At 41.6% G+C, this 13,412-nt stretch overlaps 1 protein-coding gene across 2 annotated transcripts in view; it reads right to left on the bottom strand.

The window, feature by feature from the left end:
• The window catches only part of KLRG1 (killer cell lectin like receptor G1), a 59,579-nt gene extending 46,255 nt beyond the window's left edge, over positions 1 to 13,324 (bottom strand). The window contains exon 1 of one of the 2 annotated variants that reach the window (XM_017894262.1): positions 13,196 to 13,324. The gene's annotated coding sequence lies outside the window, so the exon portion shown is untranslated. Of the gene's footprint in view, positions 1 to 13,144 lie in introns of both variants that reach the window. The other variant, XM_017894260.1, reaches the window with a different exon arrangement.
• Positions 13,325 to 13,412: the final 88 nt, after the last annotated feature.

The raw sequence follows: 13,412 nt of genomic DNA on the forward strand, positions 1-13,412 counted from the left end.
ACTCCAGCCTGGGCGACAGAGCAAGACTCCGTCTCAAAAAAAAAAAAAAAACTTTAATTTGCCTTCATTTCTGAAAGGTGTTTTTTAATGCATGGAACGCTAGGTTGACAGGGTTTTCCATACTCACCCCAGTGTTTTAAATATATCTTTTTCCAGCTTATAGTTTCTGATGCAAAGAAACTATGCCATTGTATATTTTTTCTCTGGCTGCTTTTAAGATGTCCTCTTTATCATTGACTTTCAGCAGCTTAATAATGTAGTTTGGTATATATATAATTTTTCATGCTTCCACTGCCTAAAATCTATTGAGCATCTTGATCTATAAGTTTTTCGTTTTCATCACATTTGGAAAAAAATTGGGCCAAATCTGTCCTCTTTCTGAAACCCTAATTATACATATTAGATTGATTGACGTAGTACCACAGGTCACTGAAGTTCTGATCTTTTCAGGGTTGGGAGAGGTGTCTTCTTTTTTCCCTATGTGTTTATTTTGTTTGCTTCCTTTACTCTTATTTGGAGGGGGGGTGGGGCACGGAGACAGGGTCCCGTCTGGCTCTGTCGCCCAGGCTGGAGTGCAGTGGTGTGATCTCAGCTCACTGCAACCTCTGCCTCCTGGGCTCAAACTATCCTCCCACCTCAGCCCCCTGAGTAGCTGGGACTATAGGTGTTCAACACCATGTCCAGCTAATTTTAGTATTTTCTTTTGGTAGAGATGGGGTTTTGCCATGTTGCCCAGGTTGATCTTGAACTCCTGGGCTCAAGTGATCCACTCACCTCAGCCTCCCAAAATTCTGGGATTACAGGTGTGAGCCACCACTGTGGCCTCCATGTGTTTATTTTGGATATTTTCTGATAATATGTTTTCAAGTGAGCTAATCTTTCCTTCGGCAGTTTCTAATCATTGTTGATCCCATCCATTATATATTCATCTTATAATTTCAGATATTATACTTCTCATTTCTACAAGATATTTGAATATCTTCCATTTTTCTCTTCACCATGTTCAATTTTCCTCTATTCTCTGAACATATGGAGTGTATTTATAATACCTGATTTATCATCCTTGCTGATAATTCTATCTGCTTTGTCATTTCTGGGTCTCTTTCTATTAATTTTTTTTCTCCTTGTTATGGATCACATTTACCTCCTTCTTAGCAAGCCTGGCAAGAGATGGGGTCTTACTCTGTTGCATGGGCTGGAGTGCAATGGCAGGATCATAGCTCACTGTAACCTCTACCTCCCTGGCCTCCAATAATTCTCCCACCTCATCCTCCTGAGTAGCTGGGACTATAGGTGCATACCACTATGCCTGGCTAATTTTTAAATTTTTTAGAGATGGGGTCTTCCTATGTTACCCAGGTTGGTCTCAAACTCTTGGCCTCATGTGATCCTCCCACTTTGGACACTCAGTGCACTGGGATTACAGACGAGAGCCACCACACCTGGCCTGTGTGACAATTTTTACCTGGATGCCAGACAACAGAGTGCCAGATATTGTTGTGTTCTTTTAAAAATTGCTGCTGGGGGCGGTAGTTCATGCCTGTAATCCCAGTTTGGGAGGCCGAGGCAGATGGATCACCTGAGGTCAGGAGTTCAAGACCAGCCTGGCCAGCATGGTGAAACCCTGTCTCTACTAAAAAAAATAAAATAAAATACAAACATCAGCCCAGCATGGTGGCGGGCGCCTGTAACCCCAGCTACTCAGGAGACTGAGGCAGGAGAGTCACTTGAACCTGTGAGACGGAGGTTTCAGTGAGCTGAGATCGCACCATTGCACTCCAGTCTGGGCAACAAGAGTGAAACTCCATCTCTAAAAATAAATAAATAAATAAATAAAAATTGCTATCTTTTTTTATGGGACACAGTTACCTGTTATCAGTTTGATCATTTTGAGGCCTGCTTTTTACCTAGAACTGTGAAGAATCAGAGATTGTATGCTACTGCTGAGCAAACACGTTAACCTACCAAGTTTCACAAATATTAGCTAAAGACACAAAACTCCTGGCTCAAAGGCAAAGGACATTACTATTTACAGTGTAGCAAAGAACATGAGATTCCTGTTTGCACTGGTTTTTCTTGCCTCCCAAGTCTCAAGGCAGCAATATGGAAAAGGCCAGATGGATGCTGTGCAACCAGTGGGTCTACATCACAGCTTGAGCAGTTTAATGTCTGTGAACCTCAGTTTCCTTAGGTGAAATGGAAATAATAATGAAACCTAACTTGCTGAGTTGGTACAGGAATTAAAGGAGATGACACTTTTCGTATCTTTGTTAATTAGGGTAGAAATTTTCTTTTTCTCCTCTTTGCCATCTCCTACACCTTGTCCCCTCAAATAACCTATCACAAAACATTGAGTGAGTCAAATGAAAGGAGACCTTAGGGAATCTCCCTTGAGCTTTGGGAATCTGAATTTTTATAATGTGCTACCAGCAGTACTATATTTTGTCCCAAAAGGACACATGACCTTTATTACACTGGACAATAAACAAATTTGCCCTTGGCCCCAGAAGGAGACCGTATTTCTGTATTCTAAGGCTGTTCATTATTCAAATATCCTTGAAAAGACCGTCTGGAACAAAAGGTCAGTTAGTGCCTCTGCTTGCAAGACATGCAAAAATGTAAGCAATCCATGGATCCATGCTTCCCACCATATTAAAGCTTTATCAGGGCTTTATATAAGTCTAGAACAAATTTGAACACGCAAGGGAGTGAAAAGTCTTCTCAGAACTTTACTGAAAAATCCCATATATTGAGAACATCGTTCCACTCTGGCAGGTGAAAACACTATTCGTAACCCTGTGTGAGATCTAGGAGTTGTTCTACCTACTGCTTTGAAGTGGTTCAGCTCAGAACTCAACCAAAGGTTTGAGAAGATTCCTCTGTAGTTATCTAGAGCTCACTCTTTGTGCATCTCTCTTTTCTCTGGTACTCTGACCCACAAATCTGAGCTGCTTTAGTCTTCTCAAACTCCATACTCTCTCCCTCTGAAGCTCAGTGAAACTTCCAGGCTCTGTTTGGGTTCCCCCTTCCTGCAGTGCACCGTGGATAGTCTCCCCATGCATTAAGCAGTGGGAATTGTGGGGCTCACCTAACTTATTCCCCTCCTCTCAGGAATCGCTGTCTTGTGTTATCTGTTGTCCAATATCAAAAAGCCATTGTTTCATATGTTTTCCCAGTCTGCTAGTTGTTTAAGATAGAAGAATAAATCCAGTCCCAGTTATACCATCATGAACAGAATCCAGAAGTCTGAAAATAGATATTAAACTAGCAGATAAATTTACTGTCTCTATATAAAATCCTAACAAATCTAAAAAGCAACTGCCATCGCTTCTCGGCCTTTTGGCTAAGATCAAGTGTAAAAAGCAACTGCCAGAATAAGTAGCAGGGTAACAGAATACAGTTACAAATACAAAAACCAATTGTGTTTCTACATACTACCAGTAAAACATTCATGAAATAAATTTTTCATGATAACTTCATTTATAAAAGCATCAAAAAATAAAGTACTTCAGAACAAATGTAACAAAAGACATGTAAGTCCTCCAAGCTGAAAAGTGTAAAACACTGCTGAAAAAAATTAAGGCTTACAAAAATAGAGTTGTACCCTATTTGTCATAGCCCGAGGGGTTCTTCTGGCCTGCCACCCTGAAAAAAACAATGAGAATAGCAGGTGTTGCAGCAAAGAGTTTAATAATTGCAGGGCCAGCCAAGTGAGGAGAACGACAAGACACTTTTCAAACCTATCCCCACAAGGGTTCAGAGGCTTGGGTTTTTTAACTACTGCTTTGGCAGGCAGGGGGCTGGAGAATTGAAACAACTGATTGGCTGGGGATGAAATTGCAGGGGTGTCTAAAACTGTACTCATGCAGGGAAGGCAAGTCATTTCCTAGGAAGGGGTCTGAGGACCAAGTGGCACCTCTTGGTCTCCTGAAATGCTAAATCTGAAAAATGTCTCACAGACCAGTTCTTTAGGTTTTACAATAGTAATATTACCTATAGGAGTAGTTGGAGAAGCTCTAAATCCTGCGACCCCAGATACATGACTCTGGGGCAGTAAGCAACTTATACAACAAAAACAAGCTAAGCAGTGGCGGGTCACTATTCAACTATGCCTATTCTTTAGCAAAGTTCAAGCCCCTACCATAATTTTAACTTTGTCTTATGAATGTGTGGCTTTAACTGTAAACTAAACTGTAAACTAAATTCCTCTTACAGTTATCTTGGCCCCCACATTAGAATGAACAAAAAAACAATTTAAGCTGAGAGGTTAGAAGCAAGATGGAGGCAACCATATTAGACCTTCCCTCATTACGTATAGTTCTGCAACGGTGGTTTCACATTCATGAAGTATAAGATTCAACATTAAGACGTCAATTTTCCCCAAATTTATCTACAGATTCATATCAACCCCAATTGTAACCCCAGCAGGATTTTTTTCTTTTTCTTCTTCTTTTTTTTTTTTTTTTTTGATACAGGGTATCACTCTGTTGCCCAGGCTGGAGACCATGGTTCTCTGAAGCCTTGACCTCCTGGGCTCAAGCAATCCTCCCACTTGAGCCTCCCAGGCAGCTGGGACCGTAGGCACACGCCATCACACTCAGCTAATTTTTAGTTTTTTTTGTAGAGACAGAGTCTTGCCATGTTGCCCAAGCTGGTTTGAACTCCTGAGCCCAAGTGATCCTCCCATCTCAACCTCCCAAAGCGCTGAGATTACATGTGTGAGCCACTATGCCTCGCCCCAGCAGGATTTTCTAACAGAAATTAATAGGTTGCTTTTCAAGTGTATATGGAGATGCAAAGGACCTAGAATAGCCAAAACAATCTTGAAAAGACAAGAAAGACTTATAATACCTTTCTTCAAGACTTAATATAAAACTAGAAGAATCAGGAGTGTGTTATTAGCATAATAATAAAGATATCAATTAAACAGAATTAAGTCCAGAAATAGAACTACATTTATACAATCAATTGATTCTCAACAAAGCTCTGAAGCAATTAAGGGAGGAAAAAATCGTCAAATAATATTATAGGAAGTCATTATATATCCATATGGTGAAAAAAAGGAACCTCAGTCCCACTTCAACCATACACAAAAACTAATTCAAAATAGATCATAGGCCAGGCACCCTGGTTCATGCTTGTAATCCCAACACTTTGGGAGGCCATGTTGGGAGAATCGCTTGAGGCCAGGAGTTTGAGACCAGCCTGGGCACTATAGCAAAAACAGCCTGTCTCTAAAAATTTTTTTAAATAAATTACAGACATAAATATAAAACTATAAGGCTTCTTAGAAGAAAATACAGATACAACCCAAATGCCCATCAAAAGAGGAATGAATAAGATGAGAAATACAATAGTTCCCCACCCTTATCTGCAGTTTTGCTTTCTACAACTTCAGTTACCAGTGGTCAGCCAAGGTCTCAAAATACCAGATGAAAAATTTCAGAAATAAACTACTTATAAGTTTTAAATTGCATGTTCTGAGTACTGTGATAAAATCTCGCACTGTCCTGCTCCATCTTACCTGGGACATGAACCACCCCTTTGTCCAGTGGAAACACGCTGTGGACACTCTCTGCCCATTAGCGTCCCTCTCAGTTATCAGATTGACTGCCACAGTATAGCAGTGCAAGTAACTCTTATTGTACTAAATAATGTCCACAAAGCACAAGAGTAGTAATGCTGGTTATGCAGACATGCCAAAGAGAAGTGTAAAGTGCTTCCTTCAAATAAAAAGGTGAAGTTTCTTAACTTACTAAAAAAAAAATATATATATATATATATATATTCTATGGTAAGAATAAATCCTCTATCTGTTAAATTGTGAAGAAGGGAAAAGAAACATGTGCTAGTTTTGCTGTTGCAACCCAAACTGCAAAAGTTACTGCCATGGGCCATGATAAGTGCTTAGTTAAGATGGAAAAGGCATTAAATTTGTGGGTGGAAGATATGAACAGAAACATATTCTCATTGAAGGCAACTGGGTTAGATGCTGTCCACACCAGGGGCCTTGGAACATGTCCCCTGAGGAGGAGGGAGGGCTACTGTATTCATAAAATGTAATACTACCCCACCAAAACACAAAACAAAACCTACTACTGATACACACAATTTCACAGATACTACAGTGAAAGAAATCAAACACATGCAAAAGGAACATGCTATTGACACAGTATTTTTTGGTGTTGCTCCACAGCCAGAGACCTCCATGGCCGGGGGGCCCCTGCTCAAGATCAAGATTCACTCGTATTCACAACAGCAAAGACTTGGAATCAACCCAAATGTCCATCAGTGACAGACTGGACTAAGAAAATGTGGCACATATATACCATGGAATACTATGCAGCCATAAAAAAGGATGAGTTCGTGTCCTTTGTAGGGACATGGATGCAGCTGGAAACCGTCATTCTCAACAAACTATCACAAGAACAGAAAACCAAATACCGCATGTTCTCACTCATAGGTGGGAATTGAACAATGAGATCACTTGGACACAGGAAGGGGAACATCACACACTGGGTCCTATTGTGGGGAGGGGGGAGGGGGGAAGGATAGCATTAGGAGATATACCTAATGTAAATGACAAGTTAATGGGTGCAGCACACCAACATGGCACATGTGTACATATGTAACAAACCTGCACGTTGTGCACATGTACCCTAGAACTTAAAGTATAATTAAAAAAAAAAAATTCACTCATGACCACTGGGCTGGCTCCACCCACTGGGCTTGGCAGGCTGTGCTTGGTTCTTGGCTAGCACTACTGGCCCAGATCTCACACCCACCAAGGGCAAGCTATGCATGCTAGCTGCTACAGCAGGGCATCACCTCCAGGCACCAGCTTCATGTGAAGCTGTGGCTGGATCAGGTATACTGCAAGCAGCTTCTGCCTTGGGCACTGGCGTATGAACGAAGGGAACACAGTGGCGCCCAAAAAACTCAGACACACCAGCAACTGTGGAACTTCAAAGGCCAGGTGCAGTGGCTCATGCCTGTAATCCCCACACTTTGGGAGCCTGAGGTGGGAGAATCACTTGAGGTCAGGAGTTCGAGACCAGCCGGGCCAACATGACGAAACCCTGTATCTACTAAAAATACAAAAAATTAGCCGGATGTGGTGGCAGGAACCTGTAATCTCAATTACTCAGGAGGCTGAGGCAGGAGAATCACTTGAACCTGGGAGGCAGAGGTTGCAGTGAGCCACGATCACTCCACTGCACTCCAGCCTGGGTGATAGAGTGGGACTCTGTCTCAAAATAAAAAGAAAAAAAAATGTGGTGGGGGGTGTCACAGCATGTTACAACTCTGGCTAGGGGAATCCCAAGGTCTGCACCCCACAGGAGTCTCAGTTCATTTGTGTTATAGTTCATTCATTCCTGCCGTCCACAAGCTTTGCTGAACGGGGCATGTCCCAGCTTGTTCAGTCCCACCAGCCTGCGGCTCCTGGGCTGGGGCCTGGCCCCACCACCACTTCCCATAATGTGGGGTGGCCACCTGGTGGCAGGAATGAGCACGAGGGCTACAGTTTTGCAGCTTCTTTTACACCCACTGTTCGACAGGTCCTGAGTTCTTGTCCTGCATCCAAGAAGAATGAGGTTACACTGACAACTGCAGAGAGGATGTTTATTGAGCAACAGACCAGCTCTCAGCAGAGAGGGGACCCAAAGGTGGGTAGTCCCACTGTGTAGCTGAGTCTGGGAGTTTTTATGAGCTCAGAATGAGGAGTGTGTGCTGATTGGCCCATAGGCAGCCTGGAAAAAGTACCATTTGACTGGCTAAAAGGCATTGCAGGAGTTCTCACTTGGGTCTTGGATTCTACCCAGAACTGGCAAGTGAGTTTTCAGGTTTCAGACTGTCTTTGACTCGAAGGTCGGTTTTCACCAGGGACCAACCCGAATCTGCCTAGGAATTTGTCTGCTTCCCACCACTATCAGTATCTGTCCATTTATACTAAGTTCTAAAATAGGCAAAATTAATCTATAATTTAAAAAAAAAGAAAAATTCAAAAGACCAGGCTTGGTGGCTCATGCCTGTAATCTCAGTACTTCAGGAGGCTGAGATGGGAATATTACTTGAACCCAGGAATTCAAGACCAGCTTGGGCAAAATAAGGAAACCTCATCTCTACAAAAAATAAAAAAATTATCCTAGCATGGTGGCACACTCCTGTGGTCCCAGCTACTCCACAGGCTAACTGGGAGGATCATTTGAGCCTGGCTGGTCGAGGCTGCAGTGAGCCATGTTTGCACCATCACACTCCATCCAGCCTGAGTGACAGAGACTCTATCTCAAAAAAAAAAAAAAAAAAAAAAAAAAGCAATAGTTGCCTCTAGGACTAGGAGAAAATGACTGGAAAGGAGTATGAGGAAATTTTCTTGGATGATGAAAATCTTCTAAATTTTTTTATTACAGAGGGGGAACAGTTATGATGCATTTGTAGAAATTAATTGAATTGTATCCTTAAGAGTTGTACATTTCATGATTTATATATTTTGCCTTAACAAGAGAAAACAGAACTTTAAACAAATATGGAACTCTTACTAGTAGGCTAGCTTCACACATCGTATAGTTAAAAAACCACTTATCAGTTAAAAAATCACTTCCTGTGTTTTCTTATATGTGAATAAATGTATACATACAATGAATATAATGGGAACTTGGTTCACTCTTGGAAATATACAATTTCCTAGCTCTGTCTACTGACACTGAAGCAGTGACACACAAGTAGCAACAAACACAACTCATAATCACATCTTGGTTTCTCAATACCATTTTCCACTAAAAGAACCAGGACCCCTCGGTGAAATGACTGATTCCAGGATAAGGGTAAGAGAACCATAAAACTTTTCTAAAATATACATTTGAGGCATACAAGATATTTTGATTGATATACATATACATAGTGAAGTGATTACTACAGTCAAGCAAAGTAATATATTCATCATCTCATGTAGTTTCCTTTATTTATTTATTTTTGGTGGTAAGAGTACCTAAAATCTACTCTCCTGGCAAAGTACCAGTATACAACACAATATTAACCACAGTCCTCATGTTACACATTAGAATCTAAATGCAACTTTGTACCTTTTGACCTATATCTTCCCATTTCCCCTACCCCGCCCGGGGAACCATCCTCTTACTCTGTTTCTATGGTGATTTTTGTTTTTAAGACTCTACATACAACAGATATCATATCGTATTTTTCTTTCTACTTGTGGCTTATTTCACTCAGCATGATGTCCTCCAGGTCCGTTCGTGCTGAATGCTACAAGACAAACATGGAACACCTTATGTGCCTGAAAGTAAAGAATTCCTCAACAAATGATATGGACATGTCAAAAGCATAAAGAAGCCACCATTAACAGATTCCCACTGGCTGCTCAACAGAGGCCCACACCCTCCAGCAACTTCTCAGCCTCATCAGTGGGTGGGTTGCATGTTCCTGTGGTAGGAAACACACCCTTCCCTCAGAGATCTGAATCTCTAATCTTGCAGTTGGGGAAGGGAGCATTTCCTTTAACTTAAGTAACTCCTTTATTAACTCTTCTTCATCCCTAGAAAGAACAGCTCCTTTTTGTAGCTGATTCTTCTGTATCATAGAGTCCTCTTTTAGTAACTGATCATCTTTTACTAGAAAACAATTCTTTAAATTTTTCCTGTTAAAATCACCAATATGATATCTGTTTCTGAATGGACCCTGATTGATATAAAAACATATCACTTCTCTTGCATTTCTATCCAAAAAAAAATGCACACTTAAATATAATCATGAGGAAATGATAGTGGCAGGAGGCAGACAAAAGGCTAGGCAGATCCCCAGTGAAACCCCATCTCCAAGCTGAAGACAGTTTAAAGCCTGAAAGCCAAGCTACAAGTCAAATCCATGGACCGGATTAAGAATCTGTCTTCCCATTTGGCACGTTTTTCTCTGATTGATCCCCACCTTTCACCCATTTTACATAGACCTACCCTTTCCTAATTGGTTTTCTACACTGTTGTGCCCACCTTTGAGTGGTGTCTTCACTTTAATTTTTTTTTTGCATACTCACAAACCAATCAGCACACACTTCCCGTTCTGAATCCATAAAAGCCCAGATCCAGCCACACTGGGTGAGAAACCACTTGACTGCAGGGGTGGGGGACCACCTCCACCTACAGCATCCCCTCTCCACTGAGAGCTGTTCCATCACTCAATAAAATTCTTCTCCATCCTTCTCATCCTTCAAATTGTCAGCATATCCTCATTCTTCTTGGATGTGGGACAAGAGCTCAGGAACTACCGAACGCAGATACAAACTATAACACAGGCAGTGGGTCAAGTGAGGCCTGGGGGTGGGGGGTGGTGTCACTAGCTATGGAGGGGTCCTTGATTGGCAAAGTGACCGAGAAAAATCCTACATCAGATATATCAGACAAAACCAAAATGAACGACATTCTACAAAACAAGTAGCCAGTACCTATCAAAATTTCATTAAGATCAATGACAACTAATTACAATGTGTGACTCTGGCTTGGCTCCTGTGATTGTTGGGAAATGGGAAGTAATTACACAGAGCATCTATTGAAACACGTTGATAAAATTTTGAATACAGACTATGGATTTGATGATATTGTATTAATACTGTAGTTCCTGATTCTGATAAGAGGATGTCCTTGCTTCTAGGAAATACACACTGACATATTTAGTGGTAATGGAAGTTTACTCTCAACTTGTTCAAAATAAACTAATGTATATGGAGGGGAAAGAGATGAATTTAGGTAAAGTGTGTGGCAGAGTTCTTTGTACTATCCTTGCATCTTCTCTATAAATGATAAATTATATTAAAATTGAAAGTTACCAAAAACTATATTTAGTCCTTGAAATATGGTAAACATGATCATTTTGAAAAGTATCTGAGCCGGGCTCAGTGGCTCACACCTGTAATCCCAGCACTTTGGGAGGCTGAGGAAGGCAGATTATTTGAGTTTAGGAGTTCAAGACAAGCCTGGGTAAAAACGTGAGACCCTGTCTCTACAAAAAATACAAAAATTAGCTGGGCATGGTGGCTTGCACCTGTGGTCCCAGCTACTCGGGAAGCTGAGGGTCTAGGACCATTAGTTACCTTCCTCTCTTATGATTATATGGAACAGGAGGCATCCTTCCCATTTGATTCAGGACAACAATCCTAAAACTTCTTTCTAAACAAAGTGAACAATTTACCTTGTGTGGGAGAAGGCAGTGTGGGTGTAGGTTTATTGTGGGGAGTGTGCTGGTTAATAATGAGGCTAGAAAGGAGGCAGGCCAGAAATGCAAACAACAACAACAAAAACCCTGCTCATTTCGATTTTTGCCCCAGCAAGAACCTTGAGCTCAGTTCCCAGGGATGAGAATTCTAACACAGAAAGCACCCAGAAAGGGCACTGAGGTCTGAGAAGCAAGGAAGTGACCCAGGTTGTTTGCCTGTGGTTGGAAAGGGAAACTACCCCTGCTTCCACTGACAGCAGACAAGTTACTCAAGCTACTCAATTGCATTTCTGGCCCATTCCCCATTTCTAACATGAACACTTCCTCCTCTCCAGCCCAATGCTACTCTAGGAGTCACCAAGAGGCAAGATTTCTGAAATCAAAACTTGAATTAACCAACAAAGGAACATCAGTTCTAGAATGGATTGTAACAGGGATTTTTGTCTGTCTTCTCTGCTGTATCCCCAAGACCTATATTATATATTATGTAGTTTTGGCACATAGTAATTGCGTAGTAAAGCTGTGTCGAGTTACTTGATAAAAGCGAGTCTGTAGAAATAACTGAAATGCTCCACATTAATGTCATTGGTTAAGTAGCAATGCATAGAACTAAATATTATGCTATTAAAAAGTTTATTTGTGAAGTTAAGGGTATGGAAAAATATTTGATACATACATATATTTTTGAGATAGGTTCTCACTCTTTCACCAAGGCTGGAGGGTAGTGGCAGGATCATAGCTCACTGCAGCCTCCAACTCCCAGGCTCAAGCAATCTTCCAGCCTCAGGCTCCCAAGCAGCTGGGACTACAGCTGTGCACCATCACATCCAGCTAATTTTTTTTTTTTTTAAGAGAAGGGGTCTCACTATGTTGCCCAGACTAGTCTTGAATTCCTGACCTCAAGTGATCCTCCTGCCTCGGAATCCCAAAGTGCTGGGATTACGGGCATGAGCCACAGTGTGGGACTGATACATTAAATTTTTGAAAAAAGGAAACAACATATATTCATGAAGGAAATACACACCCTCCTGGTGAGTTTATGTATTTTTGTTTTATTGTTTTCTGTGTTACCTGATCACAAATTCCTTTTATTTTCAGAAAGAAAAAAATTTCAATTTTATTTTTTTATTGGGGCAACATCCAACCCAGATATGATTACTACCTAGCCTGAACTGAATGTGTTACTAATAAACGAAGAAATGATGCAGAATGGCATACAGTAGGTACAGCGTAGTGCTTGAGAGCATTGATTATGGAGACTATTTAAATACTGGCTCCGTAACTTAATAGCTGTGGGACCCACGTTGTTACTTAGCTTCTATCTGCTTTAATTTACTCATCTGTAAACTTGGGATAACATACTTCCTCATAAGGTTGGTGTGAAGACCAAGTGAATTAACTATCGTTTAAAGCACTTACAAAAGTGCCGCGCACCACCGAGATATGCATCCGTTCTCTTTTATTAGTATTAGACTCAAAACACTGTAGTAGTTCTAATGAGAGGGGTAAGAATAAAAAATCCAGGCATCTGCGTAGAGTCACACATAAAAGCAACCTAAGAGTGGAAGCGGAATGAAAACATGCTAAAGCCAGGTACAAGCCACAAGCGGGGGTCCACAGGAAGAAATGGTTAATTCTGAAGAGAGTGAATGCAGGAAGTTACAGGAGAAATAACGTTTGAACAGAGTTTAAGAACGAGCAGGACTTCAACAAGTGGCTAATAAGACACAAGGAACCTGCTAAAGATCTTAGCAAAGGCACAAAGATTACCATCGTGTTGCTCGTTTCTTCCTACTTTGCAAAAGTAACCTCTGGCGAACAGAGGTGGTTGCAGAGCATGCTTATCAAGTAAAATACCACGAGGCAGTAAGGAACGACAGAGGTAACAGTAACAATAATAATTCACCCCAAGGTACTCAACTGGGAAAAGGAAATACATAGGAGCGATGTCGTTAAGAAAGCCAGGACGCACATGGCCTCGTCGCTGCACTACTCTCGTCTAGGGGACGACAGTGGAGTCGAGACTTCCGCGGCGGAACAGCGTCCCTCTCAGGCGGCGAACGGTCTAGGAAAGCGCTCGAGGAGACCTAGCGTGAGAACTACAACTCCCGCCGAGCCCGAGGGCGAGCTGCCTGCGTAACTTCCGCTTCCGCCACCCGCCTTCGCACTTCACTCAGACCCTACCCGGG

The sequence above is a fragment of the Rhinopithecus bieti genome, unplaced genomic scaffold (genome assembly GCF_001698545.2).
Source record: "Rhinopithecus bieti isolate Rb0 unplaced genomic scaffold, ASM169854v2 scaffold_23748, whole genome shotgun sequence".
NCBI classification, from domain to species: domain Eukaryota; kingdom Metazoa; phylum Chordata; class Mammalia; order Primates; family Cercopithecidae; genus Rhinopithecus; species Rhinopithecus bieti.